The 26,479-nt window shown below is 42.3% G+C and overlaps 1 long non-coding RNA gene across 3 annotated transcripts; it reads left to right on the top strand.

Annotated features, from left to right (window-relative positions):
* On the top strand, nucleotides 1-10,838 carry LOC124010507. Of its 3 annotated transcripts, XR_006834452.1 has the most exons (6): nucleotides 1-518; nucleotides 733-794; nucleotides 2,740-2,832; nucleotides 3,015-3,167; nucleotides 4,331-4,641; nucleotides 10,055-10,838. It is a non-coding gene; the product is annotated as an uncharacterized LOC124010507 (long non-coding RNA). The 3 variants fall into 3 exon arrangements; XR_006834450.1 differs by lacking the exon at nucleotides 10,055-10,838 and having other exon boundaries at nucleotides 4,331-6,008; XR_006834451.1 differs by lacking the exons at nucleotides 2,740-2,832; nucleotides 10,055-10,838 and having other exon boundaries at nucleotides 4,331-6,008.
* Nucleotides 10,839-26,479: the final 15,641 nt, after the last annotated feature.

The raw sequence follows: 26,479 nt of genomic DNA on the forward strand, positions 1-26,479 counted from the left end.
ACCTCATTTTTTTTCATTGCTTCCCTCTAATCAGGGACTGATTTTAGACCTGGGACACTAGGTGGGTGCAATTAATAATCATGGAAGAAGAGAAAACCAGCAGGCTCCGGACCTCATAGGGTACGAGTTGAGTAGCCCTGGCCTATACTCTAGGCCTAGCCTTATAAGGGTATGCTCGGAGAAGCACATGGCAAAGTTATATTTCTAAGAAAATGTCATTCCTGAGTTTTTGCGCTGCTGGGATGGATATAAAACTACACTGCATTACACACGCCAATGGATAGGCTAGCCCAATGATGAGCCCCGGCCTGCCCTGCTCTTGCTGATGTAAACCCTTTTGTGCTGCCTAACCAATGGCTGTGCTGTGTACGGTGACACTTCAACGGGGGAGTCAAAGGCTTCTTCTGAAAATATTTGTTTATTTGTCCAAAGAATTCAATAGCTGTGTGCGCGGACTAGGCCTACTGATGCCCTGATCAGTTCGAGAGAGAGCGCAAAGATGAGGAGGAGGACCGGAGGTAAGCTTGCTACTGCTACAGTTGACAGATGGATGAAGCTATTTATCCGAGTTATTGACCTCACAATAAGCCATATTCAATTAATATGCATAACTTCCATTACTCTGAAGCGGCAGCTGCGAAGATGGACAGTGCACGGGTGGTGAAAGTAGGATCATTCGAGAAGGCCTAATTCATTTAATTCAACAGTCTTTCGTTTTTATTTTGACTTTAGGCTACTTACAGCAAGAAAGGCTTTGTGTTGGAACCTATTTCTTCCTATCCAAGAAAGAACAGGTAGGTCTACCTGTTTGACAGATGAAACCATAGTTTTAATGTCCGTAGATTTTGTCAGCCAAGTCCTCCAGACACCATGGACTCCTTAAATATCTGTGTCAGTGAAAAAAAATGTATGGACCTGATTATATAAAGCGATCTATAACCAGTTAACAATGCTTTAGTCATCAATGCTTTATGCTAAAAACAAGCTGTAAAACCCCGGGGAAAGACGTGACTCCGGTGCATATGGAATTTGTCTTTATGACATTTGGAGGCTGCACTTCATCCTATTAAAAAAAAAAAACGACTTTGCTCGGGAAGTAATGTGTGAATCAGTCACTTTCAATTGACCATCAACTTTTAAACAGGCTATTAAACTGCATGCTAACTCTAAATCAGTTGGGAGCAACTAAGAAGGAACGAAAATGAATTATTTAGGCTATATATTATTATTATTATTATTTCAAGGCGATAGCCTGCCATTTAAGAAAGCAATTGTGAAGCATTTGTGACACGTTACAGGCTGGCAGGAGCGCCCAGCATTTCAACAACACATCAACAACAGCACTTCAACAACATGCCTGTATATCTCATATTTAGGCTGTGTAAAGTTTTATGCAAAAAAATGTTTGTTTTTTAAACTTACAATTAAATAATAATTCAAGAAAAATGCCTTGTTAGGCTATGAAGTCATTCTACAGTGCATTTGAATTCACTTTTAGAAACACGAGTTTGGCAAGTCTGATTTGAGGATCATGCGGTGAGCTATGCATGCCTAGTTTGTTAATTTCAGTCTAGCAGATGCTCTTACGGTATATTCCCATGCCCCAATCACAGTCAACACATGTTTTGTAATGACAATATCATCGAATAAAATAGAATAAGTTAGAAAATGCTAGTTTCCCAAATGAAAAAAAAGTTAAGTGCATATAGACCCACCTAATTATATGCGGTTGCTATGTTGTGGTCCTTCTGTAGCTCAGTTGGTAGAGCATGGCGCTTGTAACGCCAGGGTAGTGGGTTCGATTCCCGGGACCACCCATACGTAGAATGTATGCACACATGACTGTAAGTCGCTTTGGACAAAAGCGTCTGCTAAATGGCATTTATTATTATTATTATTATATTAAAAACAAATGTCTTTTTTTCCCTTCTCAAATTGATTGAAGATCAGATACTTCAGTTGTAACTGGTTCTGTTCCACTCAATTGTTACACTTGATAGACAACTTTAGCACTTGTCCAAACTTAGACTGTCCTCTTTTTTAACAATGACCTGTATAGAAATCAAACGCCGTTGGTACTGCAATATGCCCTCATTTGTTGTCATGCTCTGTTGCGGTATTAAAAAAAGATTCTGCTTCTCTCCAGTCATGTAAAATGAGGTAGAATTGCATGAAATATGTTTATAAAAGCATGTTACTAACTGTAGAAGAGAGCCATGACAATAGTTGTCACAATGAAAATATGGTCAGCCAGGTCGTAAACCTTTTAAAGGGGTTCATTTGATTGCCATGTATCTGGCATCAACTCAATCTCGCTATCAGGTTCAATCGGCACAGAAACAACATGAGGGTCTGTACAACAAAAAAACAATAAAAGGCTCAAGCCAGTAGAGGTCCCTCTTTCACCAGTGTTGCTGTCTGTGGAGCCCTTTGGCAGCTGTTGAGACGTCTCTCAAATGTGTCTTCAGTTATAGAGCTCCACTCCACACCGTCCACTGAATCAGAATATCAGTTGAATTCAAGATAACCCCCCCCCCCCCCCCCTTTTCCCTCATAAAAATCCAACAGGCGCATTTTCTATTTGGACATCTTGACGTATTTTGTAAAGCAGATTCAAACCTATAGATAAAGGCACTTAAACACTTTTCACTTCAGTGTGCTGAAGTAAAACATACGAGTTATTTCCTATACATAAATATGCTTTGACAGAATAGAGAACCTTCTCTTCCCTGTGCACAGCTGCCTGATAACCTCTTAATGACGCTGAAGAGAAAATGAACTCAGTACTTTGAGTGAGATTCTTCAGCAGCAGGGAGCTCAGATGAAAGAAGTGTATGCCAGAACACACAAACAGGGAAGTGTGCACGCCCACATGCACACGCGGACACACACACACAGACATGGAAGTGTGCACGCTCCCAAGCGTGCGCACGCACAGATGGACACACACACACCTCAAACCCCCATCTCCGATGTTATTACAATGTTTCCCACCTGTCTACCCCTGTCAGCAGGGTTTTCTCTCTATGGATACCTTGTCTGTCTGCTCTGCTGCTCTGCTCAACACACAGTAGTCTACTCCCCAGCAGAAGAGTGGGCCTTGACTATTCCGATGACCGTCTCCTCCACCACAGGAATGCAGCCTCCCCTCTTTCACCCAAAATTAGGTATGACAACAAACTCTAAAACATTTGCAAAACAATCTGAAAACTTGAGCCTCCCCGAGTCCCTGCATACTAACACGACACAGCCCATCCTCTCCCAGAAAGGCCTTCAAGGGAAGGCAAGGGAGCCCATTACTTCTTTTGGTCTCCAAAAAACATGATTAAGAAAACCTCACTCCCATGCCTTCACACGCTTTTCCAGAAGTATGTTTTGAATAACGCAAATTAGGGGCGCAAAATATGGTGTATGGCACAGTGATCGTAGTAGCAATGTGAAAAAATATCCATGGCATTACAGGGGCAGAGAAGTGGGGGCGGTAGGAACGAATGGTTTTCCTGTTGCCCCTGTGTCTCTGCCACGCAGACGGGTGACGTGAGAATTGAACCGTCTGCATCTACCGGTCTGTCTGTCGGCCTGTGGTCAAGCAGTCTGTAACCCAGCCCAGCTGTCTGGGATGGAAAAGATGCTCCAAGCAAATGGCAAGAGAGGTACAAAAGAAGAAAGATAAGTAAGAAGAAAAAAAATGAATGAGTCAAGATGCAGATGTTACTTTCTTTAAGCTACCATCTTAACTCTGGCTGGATCTTTTCCGTCATCTCTTCCGTCCGTTGTCGTCTTTTGACGTGTTGACACCTAATTGTTGACACTTATCAGGTCGTCAATAGCTGAAGAACATAAAAGAACATAAACCCCTCCTCACTTGCTTCTAAACATTTTTTTTGTATCAGAGTTGGCTAGCTAATGTGTCCATACGTTGAGGGCCTAGATTCCTAAAGATAGCATTTGAGAAATGATTGAGTTGGTGTCAGCGATGTAACTGATGGATAGGCAACTGGTGCCAGTTTGAGGAGGGATGGGGGTGAGGTTTCAGAAACACCAATCTACAATATAAAAATGTGTCAGACACTGAAAACACATTGAATAAATGGACACTAAAAAGGGACTACCTTGCTACTGTAAATCCTATATGGGTCTGTCACAGAGCTAAAGCCCAACCCGACAAAGCCCACACGCTTCCCAAAGAGAAACAGCAATTATAGAACTGTGTATAAAGAATATCCATTCATCTAAAGGCCTGTGTATTTTCTTTGTGGCATACCCTGATTTTTAAATCCTCCCTGTTTAGGCTTACAATTTTATTTATGAAAGGGTATTTTCTTTTCAGGTATTTTCATTATCAATGAACCTTTATGGATTGGAGTCATGGGGTAGCGGTTGACGTTTGCCACCCCCTGAGTAACAGACATTGCGGAGACTTTTTGGCAGTAAAAAGCGGGAAGAGTCCACTGGATGTTGAACAGAGGGATGTCGTTGGCTCTGGACTCTGGGGTAGAACAACATATATTATTCCAAGGTCCAACCATGATGACTTCAAACCTTCTGCTTCTATACACAGACAGAGAAATTGGGCATGCTGCTGGGGAGGGTCAACACTAGGAAATCTGTCAGAACAAGACCCTTTCCACGAGAAGACTAGTGAGTCGTTCCATGACATTTCAGCAAGCTATAACACCCATCATCTCAGATTGTTCTGAAGTTGTAGTTAGAAACCGGTACGATTGGCATTTCCGGAACATTATTTTGTATACATAAAATGTTATCTCTGAGAAATGAAGTTAATTTATTGCACCCAAATTGGCCATTTTAATTTACAGGATGTAGATTATTTCAATAAATATAGTACCCAACATCCAATTTGGACCAAACGTTTTCCTACCAATGAGTAAGACATGGGGAATCCAAAGAAATTGTCCAAAGCCATCCACGGACCTCCCACACCCCATGCCAATCCCAAGCCAATAACCAACAAACAGTAGCAATTTTCTATGTTTTTGTAGAATGAAGCTGTGACTTGAAGTATTGCTTCTCCATATTATGTCATGTATTCCCTGTGAATCTGGTTAGGTTTTTTTCACCGTGTTCAGAGAAATTAGTAATTGAAGTCGCTTGCATTATTTACCAGAAAGGAGTGTGAAAGTACCAAGTTTTGACCACGAGATGTCGCTGTTCCTGCTATACCTCCACACTCTTTTCGATTTTGCTGCTCTATTGTGTTTATTAAATAGATCACAGCATTTTCTTTGCAGCTTTGGGTAGAAAACCAATAGATTTGGCTCATGATGAAATAAATTGTGTGGTCTTCCTCACAATTCAAGCTCGTCCTCCATAAAAGCAAATCAGTTTACTAATTTCTCTTAACAGGGGAAAAAACATCACCAGATTCACAGGGGTATACATTACATAGTATGGAGCAGCAATACTCCCAAGCCACAGCTTCATACTACTTGTCAAACCAAGATCACTTACACTGTATACTGGTTGTTAGGGTGGGATTGGCATGGGGGTCTGTGGGTGGATTCTGACAATTGGTATGTTTGGTCCAAATTGGATGTTGGGTACTATAGTTACTCAATATTATCTGAATCCTATAAATAAAATTACACATTTGAGTGCAATCAATTAGCTAAATATCTCAGAGACCAAATTATATTTAAACAAAATGTTTTTGCAATGCTAATCATATCTGTTACTAACTACAAAAAATAATTTCAGAACAATCTGAGATAGTGGAGGTCGAACACCTCTTTCTGGTGCTTTTTCAGGTGGAAAGACCCTGGTGTAACAGATTGGAAGTGATTAGGGTTGCAGGTAGCCTAGCACGTAAGAGTTTTGGGTCAGTAACCAAAAGGTTGCTGATTCGAATCCCCGAACCGACTAGGTGAAAAATCTGCTGATGTGCAGTTAGCCCAACTATAATTGCTCTTGTAAAGGAAAAAATGGAAGTCTGTTTCAAATCAAATCACATTGTATTTGTCACAGACCTCCCGAGTGGCGCATTGGTCTAAGGCACTGCATCTCAGTGCTAGAGATGTCACTACAGACCCTGGTTTAAGTCCAGGCTGTATAACAACCGGCCATGATTGGGAGTCACATAGGGCGGCGCACAATTAGCCCAGAGTCGTCCGGGTTAGAGTTTGGCTGGGGTAGGCCGTCATTGTAAATAAGAATTTGTTCTTAACTGACTGGCCTAGTTAAATTTAAAAAATGAAAAATGCTTTGTAAACAACAGTGTCTACTAAATGACTAAAAATGAAAAAAATTACGTTAACGATGTCTCTGCTGCAAAGCTATTGTATGTGAATCTGTGGTTGTTAACTGAAGCCTTTATGGTGTTAAAGTGGCAATGTGTATGTTTTTGTGCGAACCAATCAAATTCATATCGAAATGTGAGTTATAGATATGTAATTCTCATTAAAGAAGCAGCATATGTGCTCTATTCTAAGCGTTCGCAGTCTAAGAAGTGGCATATGTGCTCTATTCTAAGAAGCGTTCTCAGTCTAAGAAGTGACATATGTTCTCTATTCTAAGAAGCGTTCTCAGTCTAAGAAGTGGCATATGTGCTCTATTCTAAGAAGCATTCTCAGTCTAAGAAGTGGCATATGTTCTCTATTTCTATGATTCCAGTTCTTAACTTTCGTTTTTGCGTCTTTTACTTTGGGTTTTGTACACCAGCCTCAAACGGCTGAAAATACAATATTTTTGGTTATGGAAAATATATTTCACAGCGGTTTAGATGGTACATTGATTCTCTACACTATACTAGCTCGTTTTGTCACGTAAACTAAAATTAGACGAAGTATTAGAATTTTTTTAGCAACCAGGAAATGGCAGAGCGATTTCTGCATAGTGCAACTTTAACTAAGTAGTAGATTATTGTAAACTTGGTTAACATGGATAAAATAGGATTCATTTCTAATAGACTGCAATAAAGTGACAGTATCCAGGTTGCATAGAAACATGTATGGAGTCACGCCGTTCCAAATCGGAGCACTCTTATCCATTTAGTGAAAACAGTAACTCCTTTATTGTATTGTCATTATTGTCATGCACATCGAAATAGTTACCAAAGAAACAAGTGTTTTCCCCAAAAACAATCACACTCCCCCAAATCGAATTCTTGACTATGGAAGCAATCACGATTTGAGTGAGGGCCAGAATGTAACATATTGAGAGCTGGTGAAGGATGGAGGACATAGCCCCGAGGAGTCTTTGAAGTTGCATGTATTGGAATCGGACTAAGGTGGCTGCGTTCCCACTGTAAGCTGTGACCTCTGTGAAGTTGGAAGGTTCAGGCGGATCCAGAGCTCTCACAGCGGTCCACTGTCGGTCCTTCCAGCGTCTGTCTGTCCTCCATTTGGGAGGCAGTGGACCCCTCACTCACAAGAACCCAACCCCCCCAATCAGCTGTCAATTGTCCTGCCGAGAATGTGTTTGACATGACAGGACGATTATCTCGCATATAGGCATGCATGCACGCACGCACACACACACACACACACACACACACACACACATGCTCTGACAACTCGCAATGCTCCATCATAATTACATACGCACTTGGCCGGCAAAACATCTCTTGGACATTCTGGAGTGTGCAATTCAAAATCCTCTCATTGACGTAACCAAAAAGCCTGTTAATAAAAGTCTCCCTGGACAAAGGCCTGAGTGTGGAAACAATGAAATTATCACACAGAAGACTGTAATGAGAAAAACGGCCTCCTACCCAATAATAACACTAATTGAGATCTGCTGTAAACGTGTAATCAGCATGACGGCTGTGTTTTTGGGCGCCAGGTGAAAGTGAGAGGTGCGTTTGCAAATCCTGGGTGGGCCTTTCCCCTCTTCAACTTTTCCATCGGAGACAACGTGTGAATCCAAGGGAAAAGTCTCACATGTGTGTGACACTGGGGATCTCTGAGAACATATATGAATTTCAGTGTTATTATGGTATAGACTGGAGGTTGGAAGATCTGGAATGACCCAACGGATATATCGGGCCATAAGTTCTGAAGAAAGAAAGACAAACAACACCCCATCTTTCAGTAGGTTTGTTGAGAAAATAGAAACAGAAACCTTTGAAATGGACTGCCCCGTGCATTTTCCGCCCTCCTCCTTTCTTTGTCCATTGGAACGGACTGATGCTGGAAACCAAAATTGGGTCTTAGGATTCTTGGCGGACTCTTGCTTCGGGAAGACTGCAGAGTTGCAGTCCTAATGTGAGGGCAAACACCATTGGCTGTGCTAATGCTGGCTTAGACATGGCAGTTGAAGGGGAAAGAACATGGCTGTAATAATGAGCATACATTGTCCCCACACAACCTGTGTTTATCTGACATAAACCTGCACTCGCCCTTATAGTCCTAAATGATTTATGGCAGCAGAATCAGGATTTGAACCAACAGCTGCTGTTTTCTTACCAGGAAACATTTTCTTGAGCTTCTAACATAATAAAGAACACAGCTCAATATTAACAATATTAACCAGAAGAACCAAGAATATGGAAACAATTATTGCAGAGGGAAGATGTCTATACTCTCAATGCAATATTGGTCTGAAGTGTGAGCAATAAGAGTATACAATCCTATATAACACAATACCCAAAGCCAATAGGCTCGGCCCAGTCCATGCTATTCAAACAAGCACAGATGTGTCTGATCATTGTTCTGTGCTGCAGAATATCCCAGATAGATTGATGTCACACCTTGAAGCTTTTGTCAAACACTGTACAGCATATTAGAATCGGGCCTCTTCGAGTTCAAACTCAGACACTTGGTCATTGAGGAACGGACACATTAAGAGAAGGAGAAAGTGAATGGCCTCTCCTGTTTCATACATGTGGCATTGCTCTGGACTGCGAAACATCAAATTCAATGTCCATCTTCGAGATCGGCTTTCAGCCGTTTATCAGTACTTCAAAACGGGGAAAAAGTCAAAAAAAACCTTTCATTTTGGAAGACACACGTGCGGCATGAGAACTGGAAGAATAAGGAAGAATAGGCACTCTCTCATCCAACATGTAATTTTGTAGGTAGGCCATTCAGAGAAAAAAAGTTGCCAGAGGATTTGGGCTTGGAAAAGCGTTTCGGATATGTCTACCATGCATAGTTTATGATGTGTATTTGTTTAATGGATGATTTGGGATTCTGTATGGTAGAGGCCACCTAAGATAACACAAACAGTAGTGCAATAAAAAGGCCTCTGTTTTCCTGTCAAAATTGGCATTGGTGGTTGAATAAAAAACACCATTGTCTTGTTCTGTTAATGTTTTTATTTTGACCACCAACAACCATCATTACTCCTTGCACCTATTATTAAGCAAAAACGCTCCCTTTAGAAATCTCTTGTGTGTGCAAATATTCACATTAGCTGGAAAGCAAGATAATTTCCCTATATTGTGTCTATGGCAACAGACAACAGTGACCTTTGAACCCAGGCAGGAAAAGGGCCATGGCTGAGATATAGCATTGGAAACTCAGCAGGTCCTGTTCAGCAAAGCCTCCCAAAACAAATAGCTCAAGACCCATGTTCTTTGAACCGGACTGCTCCCCAGACCTCCAAGGTTAACTCCGCTCTTATTGTGGATCGTGATCTATAGTTTCACATCTGTCGTTTTTGTGGAGCCTTTTGCTCTAGGGGTTAGGAGGGGTCATTTCAGAGGGGGACAACATGAAACATACAGTGTCATTTAGCCTATTTTGTTCTCAATTACATTTACTTTTACGGTAATGTGTTCATTTGAAAGTGTCATTATCCATGGACTCTTGCCTATTATGGTCTTCCGCTTGAGACAAAAAGCACTACCTACACACGTTTTTACATAGTACTTCTGTACTAAATACAAACATTTTTAGACCAATATTTAAGTCAGAATTCCTGAAATATGGTGGACTTGAATGACGGTGTATTTACTTATTACTAGTTTGTTACAGGGTAATTATGTCACAGGCTTACAGGTGGGACTAATTCCTTTGTTAATGCAGGAAGCAATCTGATTGATTAATTTTATGTTCCCTACTTGTATTTAAACCCCCTTGTGGTTGTGTTACAGGCAGCTGCCCACAGGATGGGATTCAGTTCAGAGGCACAGTGGAGCCCTGTTTTGCATGTGGCAAGCGTTTGGTGGCTACTGATGTTTGTGACACAGATAGAACCATGAGACAGATATTTCACTGGATGTATAAATGTGAAGCATCCGGTTGGAGTTTTCACTCACTACCAAATATGGTAGTGAGAGGAAGCCTACTGCCGGGCAGTTGGAGACGATGATATGTGAGGGATTTTTGACGACATTCTGCACATTTTCTCATCAATTAAACATTTGATCTCAATACAGTTTTTTTGTTCCCAAAACTATAATCTGTTATGAACAGAGTGGACTAAGTTTTGTAGACTTCACCCTTTGTAAAGGTTTTTTAAAATTGTGCTGTTTAGAAGGAGTGCAAAGGCAAATTGAGTTATTGCATACGCACACTTCACAGAGTAAGCGTTCCCTAACGGAAATATGTAAACATATACTAGAACGCGCCAATAGGATATCACTAGCACGTGCTTGGCTTTGCCCACTATGACCAATTTGTTCCTATTGGAAACGACAAGCTGTGGTTTATCTTGGTTTAGTTATAAAAATCTTTGGGCTGTTTGAAGAAAATGGCCTCCTGGGCTGCACCTCTTCCTACGCCCCCTGTTGGTTTGTCTTTTTGGTTTGTTTGTGTATTCATTTTCTAATGTGTTCTTCAGTCACAGAATGGCCAGTAACTGACATGAGCAAAAGTACATTTTGAAACTGTTGGAAACCGTGCCTTATATGTATTTATTAAATCTTTGAAAATGGCTTTTGTTGTCTGCTTCCTCATTCTGCCTGCTCGACCCAGACCCAAACGAACCTGTCACTTTTCCACCTCGTGACAATTACACTGGTTATTACACTGGTATAAGACCTATATTATGTTAAGTGTGGCCCTATTCCATGACATGTCGTAACCCAGGCAAACACAGTCATCATTTACGACATCATTAATGCCACAGTGTACAGACTATGGCAAAAGGCCCCTGTAATGTGTGTGGGAGAGCAGCAGTAGTCCATGGAAAAGTGTGAGTCATGAATTTATGTGAAATGTTTAGAGGAGGAGTTGAACCACAGCGTCGTGTTAAGAGTATGCAAGTAAATCAATGCTCTGAGGAGGCTTCCTAATAGTGATTGGTGATGTCATTACTCCGCTGCTTGCTATCAACACTGATGTACTACACTTGGAAAGTTGTTGGGGAGACATCTTGGCTTTCTCAAAACATGAGATAGCATAGTACAGCATGGGGAGTTTTTGGTGGGAAGGTGCTCTTAAACATGTACTTATGGTGAAGTAGTGCTGCTGCAGTCAGGGAGCTTGGGGTTATTACCGCGGGGCCTATTGACGGCCACTCAATCTTGCCATTGTCATGCTATGAGGCTGCAACGCAGGTGCTCTTCAGTACAATAAAGAATCTATCCGGACTTGAACCAACTCGAGGTCCGGCGGGAGAGAGAGAACTGGACTGCAGCTGCAATTGATGGTCATTTTCAAACTACGGTACATGTGTATATACCTGCATCCTGTCTGAATAGAGATAGAAAATGATTGATAATAGCGGTAACAATAAACACAATGATGTACACTAGGATTATGAAAGAGATTTTTTTTTTTTTACACATTTTGGCCTCAAAATGATCCTTGCTGCCAAATCAGGGCCTCTACTCCTGTTGTGTGGGCAAAAAAACCTGGAAAGAGGCTGATTTCTCTGTGCCAGGTTCAGGATGAGAGCGGAGCTGCTGTCATAGCTCAATGCATCCCATATGGCAAAGACGTGAGGGCTGGGGAATGAGTTTAATGACTGCGGGGCTGAGACTGTATCCATCCATTCGGGTTACAAGGAAGTGTAGTGCACTTTGCATGATGCTACCAGAAGGTTATCACAAGTCATCCTGTGAGGTCCTTTGACTGCCAGAACAATTGGTATTTGGCATTTAATACACCCTTTTAGTCTTGTCCAAAAGGCTCGAGAGTTAGGTTATTCTCTGTCGAGTGATGGCATACATTGCCAGGGATCTTCTTTCTGTTTCTCTGGTTCATGTCCCATTTGAATGGAGGCAAGCAAGGAATCCCGCAAGCCGTTTGTATAGGCAAACGTTTCTGAGGCAATAAATCAAAAAGGATAAGGGGTTTCTTATAGCAGTGAGGAGGGGAACTCTGATCCGTTGCAGCTGGTGTTATCCAATGTTTTTCCTCCCCCTCCACTCACTGCACAGAGAAGCACAAACTTCCTGATTCTTTGGGGAAAATTCCTCTCCGACTATACATTTTGCCTGGGAATTGTTTGTAGGAAGAGCGAAATGAGCCATAGCATTATCATAGGGCAGGTATTGGTGTAATTACCTCATTCACACATGGAATCCACAGCTCCGTTGAGATTGACTGTACTGTGCATTTGTGATGTGTGCAGCTGTTAATGACTCTGCCTCCAGGCCTGATTTCCACAAGCGGAGAGGCTTTTGGCACTGCAATAAGTTGGTCTGGGGCGGAAAAGAAAATTAATCCACATAAGATGATCATCCAGTAAGTCCCGAGTTCATCTCTCTGGCTTCAAGTATTGCTCTCCAGATTTCTCCTTTGGAATAATATTTGGATATTGTTGTGTCTATTGATAGTAAAGACCAGATTGAATTAAAATATTGGACCGTGAGATACAGTATTTGCCATAACTTCCATTGTGCGAACTTCCTGTTTCCCTTAGTTCACGAATAAGGTACTTACACGTTATTAGCGTACAGGGTTGGGTAGGTCACTTTCAAAATGTAATCTGTTAGTTGTCCAAAATTGTAATCAGTAATGTAACTTTTGGATTACGAGGCATTAGAAGAAGACAAAAATGATCCATCAAATGCATTTGGTGTGTCATGATAATGACTTGTGGTCAGACTCGCTCAGGTCGAACAAACTTAAACTTGGGCCTATTTTCAATGCTGAATTTAATGAATTTAAACAACAATTTAAAAGTCATCCAAGAAGTAATCTAGTTTTTCAAAAGTATCTGTAATCTGATTACAATATATTAGCTGGTAACGTACTGACTACAGTTACAGTTTTTTTGCAATCAGATTACATGTAACCGATTACATGCAATCAGTTACTCCCCAACCCTGTGAGCGTACCAGCTAACGCCTAGGCTGGAACAGAAAAGCCCTTTCCTCAGAACTGGCTGTGGATCAGTTGGACTGAGGGTGAAATCCCTTGTCTGCAAACACGACATAGTCCATCCAACCCGCCCTCCACCCTTAAAGGACAACCCCTTTTAATATCCTCTCTCACAGTCTGGTCTGGCCCTCTGACTGCAATTACATCCCAAAAACCCAACTTCCTTGCACCTTTCTGGAATCATCAGATGTCCAAAACATGTTCATAATAAAGTCCTGGCTGGATGATGGATGTTGGCCGAGACCAAAATCTTGGCATGGTGTCTGTTTGATTTGGACTGGCTCTCTAAGCATCTAGACAGGTTTCATTTTCCTCTCTGCAGTCTGTGCACACAGATTCTACCTCTTAGCATGTTAGCTTTCATTGATACTTTTCATCTATGGGCCCAAATCTATTGGTACAAAGAAAAGGCAGTGGTTGAAAGTACTAAATCCGAGAAATCTTGTGGGGATAATTGTTTGCATCAAGGTAACACGAAACTGGTGTATTCTATAGATTTGTGGTTTCGGATATGACAAGGCTTGACAGTTAAACCACAAGATAAATGAAAACCTCACACGGAAGGTTTCATGTATGAACCTCATCAATTTTAATACATTGTTATTGTGGTAAAAGTGGGAAAGTGAGAGTTATAGAGAACCAATGATTATGAGAATCAATCAAGAAAGCTTAACTTTGATATTGGATATTTAAATAACCTTTGTGGTGTTGATACTGTGAGTAGCTTAACCCGATGACTGAAATCAAGCTGTCATCATCACTGCCATTCGCTAAATCATAAATACCTTCTCAGTGGCTTCTAATCTTACCCACAAAGAGACAATGTTTTTCCTGGCTTTCCGTCCAACCAAGATATTATAGTTTTGTGTTTATATTATAGTTTATATTTCTATTTGTTTTTCAATGTTTATTAGAAATTCAGTTTAGTTTCAGTTAGTTTTCAGACCCGATATGCACACTTTTTGTTAGTTGAAGGTGTATAAACATATTTCCATTTAGTTTTTATATTATTTCAATTCAGTTTTTGTTTTAGTGTTAGGAGCTACAGTTGAAGTCGGAAGTTTACATACACCTTAGTCAAATACATTTAACCTTAAGCTTTAACTCCCTGACTGATGTCTTGAGATGTTGCTTCAATATATCCACATAATTTTCCATCCTCATGATGCCTTCTATTTTGTGAAGCGCACCAGTCCCTCCTGCAGCAAAGCACCCTCATAACATGATGCTGCCACCTTGTGTTTCACGGTTGGGATGGTGTTCTTCGGCTTGCAAGCACCCCCCCCCCCTTTCCTCCAAACATAATGATGGTCGTTATGGCCAAACAGTTCTATTTTTGTTTCATCAAACCAGAGGACATTTCTCCAGAAAGTACGATCTTTCTCCCCATGCAGTTGCAAACCATAGTCTGGCTTTTTTATGGCGGTTTATGAGCATCGACTTCATCCTTGCTGAGCGTCATATCTTTTTTATGTCGATATAGGACTTGTTTTTACTGTGAATATAGATACTTTTGTACCTGTTTCCTCCAGCATCTTCACAAGGTCCTTTGCTGTTGCTCTGGGATTGATTTGAACATCTCGCACCAATGTACAGTGGGGAGAACAAGTATTTGATACACTGCTGATTTTGCAGGTTTTCCTACTTACAAAGCATGTAGAGGTCTGTAATGTTTTTTTTAATCATAGGTACATTTCAACTGTGAGAGAATCTAAAACAAAAATCCAGAAAATCACAATGTATGATTTTTAAGCAATTAATTTGCATTTTATTGCATGACATAAGTGTTTGATACATCAGAAAAGCAGGACTTAATATTTGGTACAGAAACCTTTGTTTGCAATTACAGAGATCATACGTTTCCTGTAGTTCTTGACCAGGTTTGCACACACTGCAGCAGGGATTTTGGCCCACTCCTCCATGCAGACATTCTCCAGATCCTTCAGGTTTCGGGGCTGTCGCTGGGCATTACGGACTTTCAGCTCCCTCCAAAGATTTTCTATTGGGTTCAGGTCTGGAGAGTGGCTAGGCCACTCCAGGACCTTGAGATGCTTCTTACAGCGCCACTCCTTAGTTGCCCTGGCTGTGTGTTTCGGGTCGTTGTCATGCTGGAAGACCCAGTCACGACCCATCTTCAATGCTCTTACTGAGGGAAGGGGGTTGTTGGCCAAGATCTCGCAATACATGGTTGTTGCCTTCTCACCAAGCTGCTTGCCTATTGTCTTGTAGCCCATCCCAGCCTTGTGCAGGTCTACAATTTTTATCCCTGATGTCCTTACACAGCTCTCTGGTCTTATCCATTGTGGAGAGGTTGGAGTCTGTTTGATTGAGTGTGTGGAAAGGTGTCTTTTATACAGGTAACGAGTTCAAACAGGTGCAGTTAATACAGGTAATGAGTGGAGAACAGGAGGGGTTCTTAAAGAAAAACTAACAGGTCTGTGAGAGCCGGAATTCTTACTGGTTGATAGGTGATCAAATACTTATGTCATGCAATAAAATACAAATGAATTACTTCAAAATCATACAATGTGATTTTCTGGATTTGTGTTTTAGATTCCGTCTCTCACATTTGAAGTGTACCTATGATAAACATTACAGACCTCTACATGCTTTGTAAGTAGGAAAACCTGCAAAATAGGCAGTGTATCAAAAACTTGTTCTCCCCACTGTACGTTCATCTCTGGAAGACAGAACACATCTCCTTCCTGAGCGGTATGACGGCTGTGTGGTCCCATGGTGTTTATACTTGTGTACTATTGTTTGTACAGATGAACTTGGTACCTTCAGGCGTTTGGAAATTGCTCCCAAGGATGAACCAGACTTGTGGAGGTCTACAATTTTATTTCTGAGGTCTAGGCTGATTTCTTTTGATTTTCCCATGATGTCAAGCAAAGAGGCACTGAGTTTGAAGGTAGGCCTTGAAATACATCCACAGGTACACCCCCAATTGACTCAAATGATGTCAATTAACCTATCCTAAGCTTCTAAAGCCATGACAGCATTTTCTGGAATTTTCCAAGCTGTTTAAAGGCACAGTCAACTTAGTGTATGTAAAATTCTGACCCACTGGAACTGTGATACAGTGAATTATAAGTGAAATAATCTGCCTGTAAACAATTGTTGGAAAAATGACTTGTGTCATGCACAAAGTAGATGTCCTAACCGACTTGCCAAAACTATAGTTTGTTAACAAGAAATTTGTGGAGTGGTTGAAAAATGAGTTTTCTTGACTCCAGACGAAGTGTATGTAAACTTACGACTTCAACTGTAGGTTTCCATCCAACTGGCGACAGCTTTAAATGCAAATATTCTAAAATGCGCATTAAGAGATATGGGCGTTTTCCCACCAGATGTGTGTTTCCATCAAAGTGACATGTTGAGTATAAAATCTGTGCGTGATTACGTAGTGCACATAAAAAGCACTTTTGCACATTAGTTTCCATGTACCGAATAAAAAGAACTGATGTTCAATGTGTTTTTCAAAACCCTTTCACGATAAGTAGCAAACTTTCCCAATTTGGAGCATGTAGACAACAGTCTGCTGAGAATGTGGACAAGGTTGGTACCTTTTTAAAAATTGAACTAGGCAAGCCAGTTAAGAACAAATTCTTATTTACAATGACCTGGTGTCACGACTTCTGCCGAAGTCAGGTCCTCTCCTTGTTCGGGCTGCGCTCGGCGGTCGGGCGTCACCGGTCTTCTAGCCAGTTCATTGGCTATTACCAAGTTCTGCTCTCCTGCGTCTGACTTCCCTGACACCAATTACGCACCCCTTAAACCTGGGCCAATTGTATGCCGCCCTTACGGTCAGTTGTGATACAGCCTGGATTTGAACCAGGGTGTCTGTAATATTTGCGCATAAATACATTTCCACCGCAAATGATGCATAATCTATTTCCCCGCCCCAAAAATTATCCACCCTTGTCTAGCATATTTTGTTTTGTCAACATCGGGACATTTTACAGACAAATTAGCTTTTTCCATCAGGCCTGTCGTGAGGTTTGTTTTGTTTGTGCCTTTAAACAGCTTGGAAAGGTTTGTTTTGTGTCAGGTTTTGTGTCAGGTAAGGAAGGAAACCTGGTTAGGGACAGAAAGCATGAATGGGAGGCTAGGAGCCATTTGTGTTGTATAGTTTGTTTTTTGCTTTTTGGGATGTCACTTGCAACTTGGGGGCAGTAGTGCATAAGGTAATGGGTTAGTGACTTGAATTTAAAAGAATAGCGCTTTTGAATCGTAATCAAAATATGATGGAAGGAAGAATCACGTTAGCTACCTAGTTATTTTTTCCGTGTTAGCTAGTGAAAGCTAGTGTTACTGATGCACAAGCTAGGCCTATTTGAAACATCACCTTCTCCTGTCCGGGTTCAGTAGCTTGAAAACCCTCCAAAGGTTTGAAAAACCCATTTAAAACGGCACAATTTTGTTTTCTCACAAAGTTTTGAAAAAACAACAAATGATCATGGGTTTATTTTATTTGGGTTACTTTTGGAGTCAGAAATAATAGTTTCAGTACAGTTTTAGTTTTTAAAAGGGGTTTGTTAATTATTTTATTTCAGTTTTACTAAATAGTTTTTTCATTATTAGTTGTCATTTCAGTTTTCATTTACTATAATAGCCTTGCTTCCAACCACACAGTCATTCATGATTCTAACAATTTGAATAGAAATGTATTTAGGTCTAAGGTGTCATGTCAAAAAGCAGTTGAAGACGAGCTGCCATCTAATGGACAATTTAAATATTCAGGCTTTTCACAGTCAATCACTTAGTATTTTCCCTATTGGCTCAACGAGTCACATGAGTTAAGGTTCTCAGGTGCTCCATTTTCAAATGTTCTTGTTCAAATTGTTCCCATCCACTCTGTTTGTGCCTTGGAAAGCATTGTTTGTAAGTTAATATTCTTATTTTAACACTTGAAACTGTGGTTGGATGTATAGCTATTTACTGTTAGAAAATTGAGATTGACATTTTTGCAACTGTGGAACAAAATCAACTATTCATGCTAAAAATGCTAGCTAGGCTAGTGTTATATGCTGTAGGCCTACATCCTAGCTGCCCTATTCTTCTCAAGATAATTTTGAATGGAAGAAATTAGCTACATTTATTACTTTAACTGTATTTCACAGGCACGTGTTTAAATCAAATCAATTTATTTGTCACAGGTGTTAACTAACGGTGAAATCATTATTTATCCCAATGTATCCCAATTATCCCAATGATGCAGAGAGAGAAAAAAGAAATGTAATAATACATGTAATGATAACAACACACTGAGTAACAATAACTATACACTGAGTGTACAAAACATTAGGAACACCTGCTCTTTCCATGACATAGACTGACCAAGTGAATCCAGGTGAAAGCTATGATCCCTTATTTATGTCAACTGTTAAATCCACTTCAATACATGTAGATGAATGGGAGGAAACAGGTCAAAGAAGGATTTTTAAGCCTTGAGACAATTGAGACATGGATTGTGTATGTGTGCCATTCAGAGGGTGAATGGGCAAGACAACATATTTAAGTGCCTTTGAACAGGGTATGGCAGTGGGGGCCAGGCGCACCAGTCTGTGTCAAGAATTGCATCGCTTTTGTGTTTGTCGCGCTCAACAGTTTCCAATGTGTTTCAAGAATGGTCTACCACCCAAAAACATCCAGCCAACTTGACACAATTGTGGGAAGCATTGGAGTCAATATGGGCCAGAACCTTGTAGAGTCCATGGACCAACGAATTGAGGCTGTTGTGAGGGAGCAACTCAATATTGGGAAGGTGTTCCTAATATTTTGTACACACGGGGTACCAGTACAGTGTCGATCTCGATGTGTGTATGAGGTAATTATGTACATATAACTAGGAATAAAGTGAATAGGCAACAGGATAGATTATTTTTTGAAACCTTTATTTAACTAGGCAAGTCAGTTAAGAACAGATTCTTATTTTCAATGACGGCTTAGGAACAGTGGGTTAACTGCCTTGTTCAGGGGCAGAACGGCAGATTTTTACCTTGTCCACTCTGGGATTTGATCTTGCAACCTTCTGGTTACTAGTCCAACCCTTTAACCAATAGGCTAGCTGTCTAGTGGTTAGGCACTTAGCCTAGTGGTTAGTTCCTAGTGGAACAATAGCAGTAGCGTATGTGATGAGTGAAAAGAGTTAGTGCAAAAAGGGTCAATGCCGATAGTCCAGGTCGCTATTTGGTTAACTATTTAACTAACTATTAAGCAGTCTTATGGCTTGGGGGTAGAAACTGTTCAGGGTCCAGACTTGGTGCATCAGTACCGCCTGCCGTACGGTAACAGAGAGAACAGTCTAATAACTTGGGTGACTGGAGTCTTTGAAAATGTTTAGGGCCTTCCTTTAACATCGCCTGGTATAGAGGTCCTGGATGGCATGGAGCTCGGGCACCAGTGAAGTACTGGGCCGTATGCACCACCCTCTGTAGCGCGTTGCGGTCCGATGTCAAGCAGTTGCGTACCAAGTGGTGATGCAGCCAGTCAAGATGCCCTCAATGGATTGATTGGTCTTCGTGTGAGGTGTTGATGCGTTGAATGTACCGAACTGTCTGTTCAAGCAGTTGGCACACAGTTTAGACACTCAAGCGTATCACACAAGACATGCAACCAGAGGTATTTTCGCAGTCCCCAGGTCCAGAAGAGAGGCTGGGAAACACACAGTATTAAATAGAGCCATGACTAAATGGAACTCTTTGCCACCCCAGGTAACTCAAGCCAGCGATAAAACCAGGTTCAAAAACCAGATAAAAGAACGTTTTACTGCACGACGGGGACTGTGAAGAGACGCAGACATTTGTATGCATTTTGTATTGTATTTAGCATTGTATTATGTCTTGTATTATGTATGTGATATGTGGTTGGGATACGACTGTGATATGTGGTTGTCTAACCTGGCTATCTTAAAATTAAGGCACCAGCTGTGGGTCGCTCTGGGTGGGAAAGTCTGCTGAATTGCTAAATTGTAATATAAATATAGTGTGCATATTTATGTATATTATGTATTTGATTTGTTATGTTGTTTCCTGTTTGGACCGCAGAAACAGTAACCGTTGCCTCGGCAGCAGCTAATTGGGGGTCCTAATAAGTAGTAAATACAAAAAATGGTGCAGCTATAGAACTTTTTGAGGCTCTGATGGCCCATGCCAATATTTTTCAGCCTCCTGAGGGGAAAGAGGCTTTGTCGTGCCCTCTTTACGACTGTTGGTATGTGTGGACCATGATAGATCCTTAATGATGTGGACACCGAGAAACTTGAAGCTCTCGACCCACTCCACCACAGTCCCGTTGATGTGAATAGGGGGTCTTTGTCTCTCCGTTTCCTGTAGTCCACGATCAGCTCCTTTTGACTTGCTGACATTGAGGAACTGCTATGGGGCGATAGTCATTTAGACAGGTTACCTTGGCGTTCTTGGGCACAGGGACTATGGTGCTCAGCTTGAAACATGTAGATATTACAGACTTGGTCAGGGAGAGGTTGAAAATGTCAGTGAATACATTTGCTAGCAGGTCAGCGCGTGCTCTGAGTATTTTGTATGACCAAGTGGCCTTGCAAATGTTAAGACCTGTTTAAAGGTCTTACCCACATCGGCTACTGAGAGCGTGATCACACAGTCGTCTGGAACAGCTGGTGCTCTCATTTTTGGATCAGTATTGCTTGCCTCGATGCGAGCATAAAAAGCATGTAGCTTGTCTGGTAGGCTCGCATCACTGGGCAGCTCATGCTTGTTTTTCCCTTTTTAATCCGTGATAGTTTGCAAGCCCTGCCACATCCGACGAGCTTCCGAGCCCACGTAGTAGGAGTCGATCATAGTCCTATATTGACACTTTGCCGGTTTGATGGCTTGTCGGAGGTCGTTGCGGGATTTCGTATAAGCGTCCGGATTAGTGTCCAGCTCCTTGAAAGCGGCAGCTCTAGCCTTTAGCTTAGTGTGGATGTTGCTTGTAATCCAAGCCCCCTGGTTGCGATATGTACGTACTGTCAATGTGGGGATGACATCGTCAATGCACTTATTAATGAAGTTGGTGACTGATGTGGTAAACTCCTCAACGCAATTGATTAAATCCTGGAACATATTCCATTCTTTGCTTGTGTTTAGAGCTGTAGCCTATTAAAGCACTTTCTTTCTCTTTTTATTTCAGTTTCACAAAATAGGTATGAGTAAATATGAAGACTACACAGTCTCATTGAAGCTCATGGTTATCTGATTACCTGAGAGCAGCTACGGCCAGTCAGGACATAATATAAGCAGAGAGGAAGAGGCGAAGCAAGATGGCTTACTCCGTCCAAAATATGTCCACGAAAATGTCAGGATTTGGCCAGGGTTGTTCCGGTTTTTGGTCACTAGATGCCCCCATTGTGCCTTTTGACCCTTTCTTTTCCCGTGATCCACATTATTATTTGCACCTGTGCACCTGTCGGATCTTTTCCCTATCTCCACCCGAACGAGCTGCTATGGATACCTACATCAAGGACGCTCTGGAAGAAGGCCTCATGCATCCATCCACCTCCCCGGCGGGAGCAGAGTTTTTCTTTGTGGCCAAGAAAGACGGTGGATTACGTCCTTGCATCGACTACCGGGGACTCAATGCCATAACCGTCCGTAACCGTTACCCGCTACCCCTTATGGCCACAGCCTTCGAGCTGCTCCAGGAAGCAGTTGTTTTCACTAAGCTTGACCTGCGGAACGCATACCATCTTGTGCGGATCAGACCTGGTGACGAGTGGAAGACCGCTTTCAACACGCCTACTGGTCACTATGAATACTTGGTGATGCCCTTCGGCCTGACCAACGCCCCAGCGGTGTTCCAAGCGCTCATAAACGATGTGCTTAGGGATATGCTTAACATATTTGTGTTCGTTTACTTGGATGACATCCTCATCTTTTCGAGCTCTCTTCAAGAACACACAAAGCATGTCAGACAAGTACTCAAACGCCTCCTAGACAGCCATCTGTACGTTAAGCCGGAAAAATGTGAATTCCATTCATCCCGAGTACAATTCCTGGGATTTGTAGTGGAACCCGGTTGAGTCCAAATGGACCCCAGGAAGGTAGGGGCGGTAGCGGATTGGCCCACCCCCAAATCCGTTAAGGAAGTTCAGCGTTTCCTGGGCTTCACTAACTTTTACCGCAAGTTCATCAAGAACTTCAGCTTGGTGGTAGCCCCTCTCTCAGCTTTAACCAAGGGTGGCAATGCAAGGTTTTTGTGGGGAAGAGAAGCTGAGACGGCCTTCCAAGGACTCAAGCAGCGCGTCCTCTCTGCTCCCATCCTGATACTACCGACTACGGATGAACCGTTTGTGGTGGAGGTAGACGCCTCAGAGGTTGGTGTTGGAGCTGTCCTGTCTCAGAGGGGTGAAGACAAGAAGCTTCATCCGTGCGCTTTCTTCTCACACCGGCTTACCCCGGCTGAGAGGAACTACGATGTGGGGGATCGTGAACTCCTAGCGGTTAAGATGGCATTGAAGGAATGGAGAAACTGGCTCGAGGGGGCTTCTCACCCGTTTCAAGTGCTTACGGACCACAAAAATCTGGAGTATATCCAGCAGGCGAAGCGGTTGAACTCTAGACAAGCTAGATGGTCTCTTTTCTTCAATCGATTCCAGTTTATCCTCACCTATCGGCCCGGGTCGAAGAATCTCAAACCGGATGCCCTGTCCCGAGTCTACGCCCCTGCCATTCGAGATGACATGGACATGCCTGTCCTTCCTGCTGCTAAGATCGTGGCTCCGATCTCGTGGCAAGTTGAGGATACCGTGAGACGAGCTCAAGCTATTGAACCGGACCCGAAAGGAGGTCCTGCCAATTGGTTGTTTGTCCCCAAGGCAGTGAGGACTCAGGTCCTTCTGTGGGGGCACTCCTCTCGCCTCACCTGTCACCCGGGCGTAGGTCGCACCTTGGAGTTCATCCAGCGTAAGTTCTGGTGGCCTACTATAAGAGAAGACGTTGCCACTTTCGTCAATGCTTGCCCCGTGTGCTGCCAGGGCAAATCTTCTCACCTCCGCCCGCAAGGACTCCTTCACCCTTTACCTGTTCCCCACAGACCCTGGTCCCATATCTTGTTGGACTTTATTACTGGCCTTCCTCCATCCCATGGCAATACTACTATCCTATTCATAATCGACAGGTTTTCAAAGGTCAGGTTCGTCCCTCTGACTAAGTTACCTTCTGCCAAGGAAACGGCTGAGTTGGTAATTAATCATGTGTTCCGAGTCTTCGGCATTCCTCAAGATATGGTTTCTGACAGAGGTCCCCAATTCGCCTCTAGGTTTTGGAAGGCCTTCTGACAACTCATGGGGGCTTCTGCCAGTCTATCTTCAGGGTACCATCCGGAGTCCAACGGCCAAACAGAGAGGATGAATCAAGAGCTGGAAACCACCCTCCGATGTATGACTCGTAACAACCCGTCCACATGGTCGTCCTTCATTGTTTGGGCCGAATACGCGCACAACACCTTGCGCTCCTCCTCCACTGGTATGTCCCCGCACGAGTGTCAGTTTGGCTATGCCCCTCCATTGTTCCCGGACCAGGAGGCAGAGGTCAGAGTGCCTTCAGCCTTGAAGTTCGTCAGACGCTGTCAGCTTATGTGGAGGAAGACCCGTCTTAATCTTATGCGTTCCTCACAGAGGTACCAACAACAAGCCAACAGACGTCGCCGTCCCGGGCCTACCCTGCGCCCCGGCCAGAGAGTCTGGCTCTCCACAAGAGACTTACCACTACGGGTGGAGTCTCGCAAGCTATCCCAAATATACATTGGTCCCTTTAAGGTTGCCAGGAGAGTTAACCCTGTTTCTTATCGCCTACACTTACCCAGATGCCTTAAGATTAATCCCATGTTTCACATTTCCTTATTAAAACCTGTTGTTTTTTCTCCCCTTGTCCCGGCAGACAGACCTCCCCCTCCGCCTCGTGTCATTGGAGGCCAGCCGGCTTATACCGTCCATCGGATACTGGATTCCCGCCGGGTGCAGCGGTCCTGGCAGTATCTGGTGGACTGGGAAGGCTACGGTCCCGAGGAGCGCTCCTGGGTTCCTGCCAAATACATACTGGACCCTGACCTCATTCGTCAGTTCAGGGCCCTCCACCCTGAGAGAGCTGGTAGGAACGTCAGGAGCCGTTCCTAAGTGGGGGATTCTGTCAGGATTTGGCCAGGGTTGTTCCGGTTTTTGGTCACTAGATGCCCCCGTTGTGCCTTTTGACCTTTTCTTTTCCCTTGATCCCCATTATTATTTGCACCTGTGCCTCGTTTCCCCTGATTGTATTTAAACCCTTTGTTTTACTCAGTTCTTTGCTCTGTGTTTGTATGTTAGCACCCAGCCCTAGTACTCTGTGTACTCTTGTTGATCCCGGTGGACTCTCTTGTGGAATTCTGTTTTTTGTTCTTGTTTGTTTGTTTTTATGTATCTTTTGAGGCTTTTTTGTGCTATACCTTCCACCTTGTGGATTTACCTTTTTGTCTTGGAGGATTACCTTTGTTCTTGTGGAATTCCTTTTGAGGTTGTGGAGTTACATGTTTTCCTGAAGAACTTCACTTTTTACTTCATTAAATACACCATCTCAAGTACTGCTGTGTCTGCCTCATCTTCTGGGTTCTGCTGACTATTCGTGTCTCAGTTGGTTTAGTGACTGTTTCTCACTCCGGAGACCCGGGTTCGTAACCGGGTCCTGACAAATAAGACCACTAAGTGAGGAATTTTTTAATGGAGGTCAATGAGAGTGTGGAATATGGTCAACAAAAAATTGAATTGATAATTTGCTATGTGAGGCTTATTTGATTGAATAGAAGTTTCATAATGGTTAGGTTGTTACGAATTCACTGATATAAGTGGACACACATGGCATTTCGACAACATTAATTTTATGGGGGGGGATTTGGGCCTGTTGTTCACACACATATCTGCCCTCTCATTGGCTAGAATGGTCCCACCTGATCTCGCACGTGTATTTCCATTGTTAGAGGGTCACTTGACTATCTTGTCATTATAATAGATAAGTTAAGTGATCTACTACATCGACCAAACAACCGTGTGCTATACCAGGTAGGTACATTTCCTTTGTTTCTGTAACAACTGGTTTCCAGTGGACACACACTTTGGAAGGCAGAAACTGGCATTGATCATTTTCAATCAAAAATGCTATTTGTGGAAAAATAAACAGTAGTAGGTTATAAACTCATGAGGATTTTGCATCAGATATTCATGTTTGGCGTAGGTATACGGTCTCCTTGAAAAACAGGCTTTCTCAGCACAGCACGAGCCAATGTGTTCTTTATCCAGCCACAAGCCTAATCAAAGATCCTAAACTCCGGTGTGATCTGGCATTTATTTATGGCCCATCCACAGCCAGACGATTATCATCCTGCATTAACCATTTAAAAAGCATGGTCTAGTCACTCATTGCTATTTCATAGTCTCGAAAACCTGACCCTAGGAAACAGTGACTATGGCCTGGTTTCAGTGATGGACTCTTTTGGTATAGAGGAACTGCGTCACTAGTTTATCCGCTTGAATAAAACACAGAATAGTAGCTAACAAGATGAAGATTACAGATGTTATGTTTAACGAGTGCATCTCACAAGTGGCTAATTTGCATCAACTACTTTCACTAAAACCACTGCAAAGGTTTAGCCTGAACTTTTTTTTAAATTGCAACATTCTGGCATGTCTGCCGTAATTTGTTGGGAGAGTTGTTTGTCTGAAAAAGACCAGCCCCGGATTTTTGTAAAAAAAAATACAAAAAATATTGAAGTTGCCAAAAGCGTCCATCATTGAAACCAGACCCTATAACTGTTGCCTAGCGTTGGGTTTTTTCGAGACTAGCTATTTCATGCCTACAATTATCCTGCAACTTTGGACACAACTTGAACATGTGAGGTCATCACCACTGTGGATCTAGTCACATATATTTTGATTGCATTGACTGGCTTGGAGCTCCATCGCCATGAAATAACCTTGTAAATGTCAAATACAGGCGCTAACACCATTGACACTAGGGGATTTAGGGGTTATTGCCCATGTCTGATTTGTGAATCTGATACTTTCAGTAATAAAGAAATGTTTAAACATGGTGAGCCCCGATACTCCCAAATTGCCTCTTTTTAATATTTTTTTTTTTACTTCAGTCTTATACATGATGATGGCATATATGATGTTATTAGTTTCATGGCTCTTCTAAAATCTACACCATTTGGCCACCAATTTGAACATAAACTTTACTACTATAATTGGCATTCATTGA

Source organism: Oncorhynchus gorbuscha, linkage group LG23 (assembly GCF_021184085.1).
Source record: "Oncorhynchus gorbuscha isolate QuinsamMale2020 ecotype Even-year linkage group LG23, OgorEven_v1.0, whole genome shotgun sequence".
Lineage (NCBI taxonomy): Eukaryota > Metazoa > Chordata > Actinopteri > Salmoniformes > Salmonidae > Oncorhynchus > Oncorhynchus gorbuscha.